The sequence below is a fragment of the Rutidosis leptorrhynchoides genome, chromosome 3 (genome assembly GCF_046630445.1).
Source record: "Rutidosis leptorrhynchoides isolate AG116_Rl617_1_P2 chromosome 3, CSIRO_AGI_Rlap_v1, whole genome shotgun sequence".
Classification (NCBI taxonomy): Eukaryota; Viridiplantae; Streptophyta; class Magnoliopsida; order Asterales; family Asteraceae; genus Rutidosis; species Rutidosis leptorrhynchoides.
The window spans coordinates 544,681,559-544,691,153 of NC_092335.1; positions in this window are offsets into that span (position 1 = coordinate 544,681,559).

Sequence of the window (9,595 nt, forward strand, 5' to 3'; positions counted from 1 at the left end):
TGACAGCTTTCGAAAGTTCCTTCGTAATCTACGGGATCTTCTGTACTATATATAGGTATTCTATGTAATTAGAATATCATCCAATATCTAAAAATTATTTCATATCGAAAATCCTTTATCTGACCGTGCAAGATGAATTCTGCAACCTGTTCAAGTTCCTCGGATTCTGATAGCTATTCCGATATGGATTTCCACTTGAGCTTCGAAAATAGTGCAACCGAAATGGACCAACCGATTAGTCATCTTCAATTCTGGATGAATTGAGGATGAGTTCATAGTCTATTAATCATTGGAGACAAGAAGAAGGTGATCCTTTCCACATACCAAATTGCCCATTTGACAAAGAACCTGAAGCACTTACCGGCGAACTATTTCGAAACACCATCTTCACCCTCATTTCCAAGGTATCTCGCCACGATTATATAATATATCATATTCTAAACCTTATTCTTCCTCTTGTTACAACCGCCAATCATCCCGGAGTAATAGAAGAAGTCAATGAGCTTCGCGCTCGAGTTGTAGTTCTGGAGAATATGGTACAGAATTTACAAGCACCAGCAACATCACCGGCACCAACAGCACCACCAACAACACAAGCTTCAACATCACACGCCTTAATGTCACAATCTATACCTTGAGCATAATTATCGTTCTACATCATTTATCTTTGTTCTACATATCGTTCTACATCATTTATCTTTGTTCTACATCAAAATCCTTTTGTACAAACTATTAATGATGAGAATATTTTAACGGGTAGGTAATACCTGAGAAATATTTAGATTTCACATTAATACTTATATTGTACATTCTTCTATTCTGATTCAACAGTCATTAGCTATACTCTTTACAACCACAGAGATATGTATCTGTTCACCAGAGAGCAACAATTTTCATTCGAATTCAATTACATATTCTGATTTTGACAGATCGAAATCCAAGTCAAGATTTAACAGGTGGCATAATTAAGAAAGTATGGACATAATAAAATTTGATAGAAACAAACTAATTAACAATGTGAAATTTTGTTAAGAATCCACGCTAACAATATTCTAGCTAACTATTCCTATATCCGTCATGACTATTTCCTTGTAATATACTAATCTTAGTTAAACCTGAGACAATATAATATAATCTTTGTTAGTTAAGACAGTAGTTATGCAATACGTCGGATAAATCGTAAGGTAGATGTACACAATAGTTCTGGGTTAATTCTAAGACAATACGCGTACAATGGGTCGAGATTGAGTCTTGCACAATACGTATACAATATGTCTTGATTAATTCTAAGATTATATATTAGATTATTGAACTATTGAACTATTGGACTATTGGACTATTGTACTATTGGACTATTGGACTGTTGGACTATATTTGGACTACTAACATTGGACTACTAATGATGGACAATTAAAAAGTATTAAAATATTGATTATAACATATTAGACTAAACATTTCTTCAAAGTTGCCACTTGATTTCATCTTAAACAATCATATGTATCTTGATGATTACAATCTGCATTCAAACCCTTCAAAATTCTTGAAAACACCTCGGATTATTAATCAATGATTCAGACATGAGAATGCTGATGAAGCAACAAAAGCTATAGATGGTGTTAATGGCCAAAATCTTGATAATAAAGAATGGTGTGTTGTAAAAGCTCAGATTTGGAACTGAAAAACAGATTGAGCAAACTATGAAGGAGGTTGTGGACAAATCACCAGGACTAAACCTGTACTTAAAGAATCTAGATGATTCAGTATCTACTGAAATCTTTAACGAATACCTTGCTCCTTACTTATTCTAAATTCCTACGGAAGAAATTTCTTAATCGTCCTTCGATCTTAGAAATTCTAAGAAATCATCGTATCTCTCATTATAAACATCTTTGATATTTCTGAAGATACCTTTATAAATATCTTTGTCCGAGATTATTTAACTCTTCGTGCTATATGTGTTACATCATAAAAGAAACTGTTTTAGTTTCTAAATTCTATAACCTTCGAGTTTAAATTATGAATGATTTCTGGAGAAATGTTGGGAATTGAAGCATGAGTTAGTATAATATAATGACGCCTGACCAATGTGGTTATATTACATTAAGTCATGCTAGAATTTCTAATGAAACGTAATGATGGTTCACAGATCATACCATCATCATGTGTCATGTTACATAACTCTTTCATTCTACTCAATCTCTAAACATATCAAGAAAATATTTCTTGATATTTCTATCTTTTTCGTGATTCTGGTAATTTAACAAATCAAATCGTGCTATTACCATTTCTTTTTCTTAGAACGTTAGTCATGATCATTTGAAACTCTATACGTACGAATTCTGGACCATTACTTGCTTCACTTAAATTCGGGAAGAGAAAACAAAGGCATGATAATCCGAAATATAAGGGAAAATATAAAGCCAAACAATAACACAGAAATTGTAAACCGTGTATATTAATGCGTATAGCAACATAAAGACACGGGAGAATTAGAAACATTATAACCCTAAGGTAATAGTAAAAGTAAATAGATTCCTCCGGTGGTAAATGAAAAAGAAGAATGATAGATGTGATAGTCAGGAAAATATCGAGGATTAGAACTGGATTAAGCATTTCCACAATCTTTTGAAAGTATGAATTGAGGAAGAAAGTATAAGAATGGTGAAAATAATGGAACAGAAGAAGTTAATTTATAATGAATTATCAGACAGAGCAATCGAGGCAGATGACCGCATTTAATTATAGAGAATCATAATTTCCTTAATTTCTGAAGAATCAAATCTTATATAGATTTTGAAAATTTTCTTTAATTCCCTTGAATTCCGGAAATCAACCGTGACTACGTCAAAAGTTAAGACGAATCTTTATTCCTCATTTCACTCTTTTGTGATAATTTCACTTATACTCTTCGCGTAATCGAATTATTTTATCCATATTATTCAATAGTGATAAAACACTATTTATCAACTCATATTCGTCATTAAAGTATTCTTATTGTCAGCCATGACAACCTCTGTCAAATTTCAGGACGAAATTTCTTTAACGGGTAGGTACTGTAACGACCCAGAAAATTTCGACTTATTTTGAACCAAATTCTCGACATGATTTAATATTTCCGACATGATAAGCAAAGACTGTTAAGTTGAATCTCAAAATTTTTGAACTGTTTTCATATATTCATTTACCCTTCGACTATTTCTGACGATTCACGAACAATTAATTGTAAATAGATATGTGTGTATATATATATATATAAATAATAATTGGAAATATAATTTTAAATATTATATGTTGTTGTTATTAAAATTAATTATGTAAAATAAAATAAATATATGATATTATTATAATTATTATTTAAAACATATCTATATATGTAAATAAAGTATGTTAAATATATATTTTGTGATTTCGAATCTATTTAGTAAACGACAGAAACACTCAATTGTCATTCGATGGATATTAATCAAGTTAAATACGAACTTATATGATTTAAAAATAAACGGTGATCCAAAATTGAGTTATATAAATTATAGACTTATTAAAAATATATTTAGAAGCTATTTGTTTAATTTTTACACTTTGTATATTTTACTTGGGGTTAAGGGCTAATAAATAATTTAATTTTTATTTTTAAATAGTTAATGACCGATTTTATATAATAATGACTAAAATAAATAAGTATAATTACTGTAAAAATTTGGGAATTTTTCGAAGACTTTTATTCGCCACTGAATAAACAACGGACCGCGATATAATCTCCGTGAAAAACTGTCGCCAGAGTATAATAGTTTATTGATCCATGAATTTGAATTTAACAATCAAACATACTATTTTTTTTCCTCCCCACTATCAATATTATATATTATTACATACCTAGATATTTGAGATGTATACACGTTTTAAGAATTGTGTAATTCATTTACTGTGTTTTCAACTTTTCAACAATAATATTATATATATGCACCCATATGTATATTAGAAGACACGCAATAAACAAACCCATATCACCATTCATCAACTCTTATATTTTTTTTTAACCTTCTACTGATTTCTTGTGCAAATGATCGAGCACCAAATTCATTTCCATCACTCTCTACTACTAGAGAACGAATGGGAACCACTACAACAATTTAATCTAGTAATGTTTTTTTCTTCTTTTTATCGACCCACCATCACGTTAAATCACCCACCATGAACCGCCACCACCATCATCTCCAATCACCACCACATCTTTCTCAGCCTCTTACTCTCTCTCTCCTATTCATACTCAAGAACAACCACAATCAAACCACCCTTACACCGCCACCCTCTCCATCAAGGACCATCGATAAAACCCATTTTGATTACTCCTTTCTATCCTACTTCTGTTATTTTTTTCTTCTGTTTTGAAGTCCACAACACAACCACAACAACCCACCAAGCTCGTTGTTACAGCTGGGTTGTTGTTCCTGTTCAGTTAACCACTTAAACCGACACCATATAATTCTTGCTGTTGTTCCACAACCATCAACACCTCTGTCGAAACAACTACACCACCGCCACCTACAAATTGTTTTCAAACTACTGCTGCACCTTGCTATGTTTCTATTGTACGCATTCTGCTGCTGCTATATAAGCTGTTCCAAGTTGCTGTTCATCAAACCAACACCACCATCACGAACTGCATAATCGCTGCTATACTACTACATGCGTTATTATTATTTTTTTCTTCGAAGCTGTTTCTTGCAGCTGCTATGTCATTCAATTCTGTTCGATTTTAAAACCCACAAACCATGGAAGCTTTAAACGATGATAAAGATGATTAAGTGGTGTTTAAAGATGATGGTGACAATAATAAACACTAAGATGATAAAAACGGTACTTATTTATTAATATATAGTAATATTATTAAAGGGGCCGGTAATATCTTTTATGATTGTCTTAATGGAAAATTGATGTGGAGGTAATGCTTTATTAATGATGATGGTTACATAAAATCATGAAGATTCACGAGATAATGATCGAATGATAATCACGATTGTGATGATGATCATATGGTTATGGTGATGTAGATGAAATTATGATCGTGATTTTTTTTAGATTGATGATGATGATAATGGTATGATGACATGATAATGTTGTCACGAAGATGATTTTTTTTTAAACGAATGACATGATGATGATGTAATCCATTGATGATGATGATGAGGTGCTTATGATATGACGAGAATGATGGTATTCATGATGATGATGATGATGGAAACTAGATCATGTGATGATGATGATAGTCGTTTGGCCTCTGATCGATTGCTTTTGAAGAGTAAGAAGAAAAACAGTTAGTTATATATATATATATATATATATATATATATATATATATATATATATATATATATATATATATATATATATATATTAGTATGTGATATTAAAACAGAAATATAGAAACGAAAGAATGGATATGGGTGTTGTTAGGGAACGAGAGGTTGCGGGTTCGAGCCCGGGCAGCGGCGTTATTTTTTTAAACCTTGTTACTCTAAGGTAGTATTCTCATTGTTATTATTATTATTATTATTATTATTATTATTATTATTATTATTATTATTATTATTATTATTATTATTATTATTATTATTATTATTATTATTATTATTATTATTATTATTATTATTATTATTTTTATTATTATTATTATTATTATTATTATTATTATTACTATTTTTATCATTATTATTATTTTTATCATTATTATTATTAGTATTAATATTATTATTAGTATTTTAATCATTTTTAATATTATTATTATAATTATTATTACTTTTACCAATATTATTATTATTACAACTATATTATTATCATTATTATCATTAGTAGTAAAATTACTATTATTATAGTTATTATTATTATTATCAGTATTGTTATTATTATCATTACTAAAAGTATCATTATTTTTAAAATTTATAATTTTTATTAAAATTAGTATTATCATTGAAATTAACAATTTTTTACTAAAATTATCATTTTATTATCATCAAAACTATCATTATTAATAGATAAATATTTTGTATATAAAAATATACTTATTACATATACTATAATTATATTAATATTTCATATAATTATATATCAAACATATTAACATTATTTATATAAATACTTACATATAACAAACTATTGATTTTAAATATAATACTAATCATATATATATAAATATATATAGATATATATTAAAATAACTAAATGTATAGATATTAATTATTTTAAATATACATACAAAATAAATATATATAATATATGATTTAAGATATAATATATATAAATAAAGTATATGTTTTTAAATGGAATTTAGTATAAATTTTATATAACTACAAATATATAAATATTATATAATTAATAGATGAAATTATGTGATTTCCATTATATGTTTTAATATATATAATTGATATAGGTTCGTAAATCTGAGGCCAACCCTGCATTGTTCAGTTCCGTCGTATGCATATTTTTACTACAAAATATCGTATCGTGAGTTTCATTACTCCCTTTTTATATATATTTTTGGGCTGAGAATACATGCGCTGTTTTTATAACTGTTTTACAAAATAGACACAAGTACTTGAAACTACATTCTATGGTTAGATTACGAATACCGAATATCGCCCTTTTAACTTGCTAACCTAAGAATTAGGAAAATGGTCCCTAATTGACGCGAATCCTAAAGATAGATCGATGGGCTTTGACATGCCCCAGTCATTGATATGAACTGCTTTAGTACTTCGAGGATTATACGTACCAGACAAGAAGTTCTGTATTTATCATAATGATTGCTATATGCCTGTATGTTTGGGGATATTCTATATTCATTTTGTTAATGTCGGTTACCAGGTGTTCACCATCTGAATGGATTTTATAGCAGTGAGCAAACATGCACTTTGTACAAAAATGAAATCTTTTGGTCTATTAAAATTATTGAAATGTTTGTTTATGATAAACCTACGAACTCACCAACCTTTTGGTTGACACTTTTAAGCATGTTTATTCTCAGGTACGAAAGAAATATTCCGCTGTGCATTTTCTCATTTTAAAGATGTTAGTTGGAGTCGTTCATGATATATTTCAAAAGACGTTGCATTCATGTCATTTGAGTTCAAAAAGATTGTTATTAAGTCAATACTAGATTAGTCATTCATATTACGAGAATCATATATCATTTTTATCAAAAGGTTATATTTTGAAATAAGTTTTTCTTTTAAAATGAATGCAATGTTTGTAAAATGTATCATATAGAGGTCTGTACCTCGTAATGGGACCAAACGTAAATGTATTCATCCATATGGATTTAGACAGGTCTTGACAAGGCACATGCTATGTTTTAAACTGTTTTACACTTTAGACACAAGTATTCAAACTATATGCAACCCACATGAGAATTATTATTTCATGTTTATACACATGCTAAATCCCCACCTTAATATCGTCAATTGTCGGTTTTTGATGCAAGCATAATTATTATGAATAGGTCTATTGAGAGTAACGTCTCTATCCATATATCGCTGGTCAATTGGTTACATAATAATGATTATCAACACGAATTCTAAGTGTCAAGGGGTAATTTAGGTTCGATATTATACACTCATGGCATACTTACTTTTGATATGGTTACATCAACTTTTAAACTAAATCTTGTGGTCTATACAACTTGGTTATTATTTATAAACCTATGAATTCACTCAACCTTTGTGTTGACTTTTAAACCATGTTTTGTCTCAGGTAACTAGCTATTTACTACCTGTCGATTGTTTGCTGCTTGCTTGGAGTATGGATTCATTATTTCATATAATAAACATATCATTTATTTCATATTGATGTAAACAATGAAACTCACCTTAAATTAGCACAACAACGGTTATTACTCAAAAGTAATAGAAGCAAAGTATAACAGATCGGGATCTCAACCTAGAGATATAAGTTTGGTCATTAGTTTGTCCAACCGATAATTAAGTTCATAAGTTTGTTTAAGAGTATGTTTAATAATGTTTGTGTGTATACTATAATTATGATTAGATTTTATACAACTTGAAAAAACCTCGGTGCTATCAAGTAAGTCAATAGATAGCTAGAGGACCGAGGGCCAGGATCCGTTTGGTCAGAGCTACGTCATGATTGTTTGGAAAAGCCACAACCTTATCCCAAATGGTCCGTCAATAGACACCATCTATGACCGTAAATACGGTAAAATTTGCATAAGTTATATGCTACCTCGTTGTGATTATAGTTTTCACTTGTTATATCGTAACATCGTATATTATTTAATATATAGATATGATACATATATAATATAAGTTATGCTATATATATTATACATAAATTGTTCGTATAATAATAAGTATTATTATACTTATTTTGTTTTTGTTGTATTAATACAATAATTATATTAATACTTTTAATTTTTATAAGTATTCAAATAGTAATAACTATTTAAATTGAATAATTATCTTTATGTTATAAATATAATGTTATTATATATATATATATATATATATATATATATATATATATATATATATATATATATATATATATATATATATATATATATATATATATATATAATATGTAGTAAATCTATTTAAATAAAGATGATATTTTACTTTATGATAGATTTGTATTTTTAGAATTTAACATTTTCTTTTAAATCTACAAGTTTTATTTAAATACTATTGATAAATATAAATATAATTCAGATATAATAATAATTATTATATTTATACATAAATATTAATTATGTGTTTAAACTATAATAATAAAGTATTAATATTTATATCATATTAATAACCGAAAAAATATATAAAATAATATATTTTTGAAAAAATATATATGTAAATATTTTTTCGAAATAATAAATTAAATATAATACATATATGTATTCGATAAAAATAAAGCTTATATATATATGTTCAATAAAAAATTAAATAAATACATATATATTTATATACGTTCGTAAATAAATAAAAATAAATACATATATAATATTATACACATTCGTAAAAAATGTAATATATATATATATATATATATATATATATATATATATATATATATATATATATATATATATATATATATATATAATTTCTGAATAGAATAAATATATATATATAAAATTTTCATAGCTTTTTAATAAATAAATAAATTCATCTTGTATCTTAAATATACTTATTTACTTAATTTAAATATTTGTATTAATATATATTATATATATATATGTATTAATATGATTCAGTTAATAAAAAAATATAAATCGATCAAAATAAAAATTATACTGATTATTATATATAAATAAATATTTCTGATTACAATTATAATAAATAAATTAAATATCCGATTATAATTTATATATATTTTTATTCTATTTATAATTAACAAAACAAATATAAACATGTTAATAAAACAATATATATATATATATATATATATATATATATATATATATATATATATATATATATATTTCAATTATAATATTAATAATAAATAAATTAAACTGATTAAAAATACAATTATATTTATTAATTGTTACGGTAAAAAAAATAAACCAAATACAAATATTGATAGAATT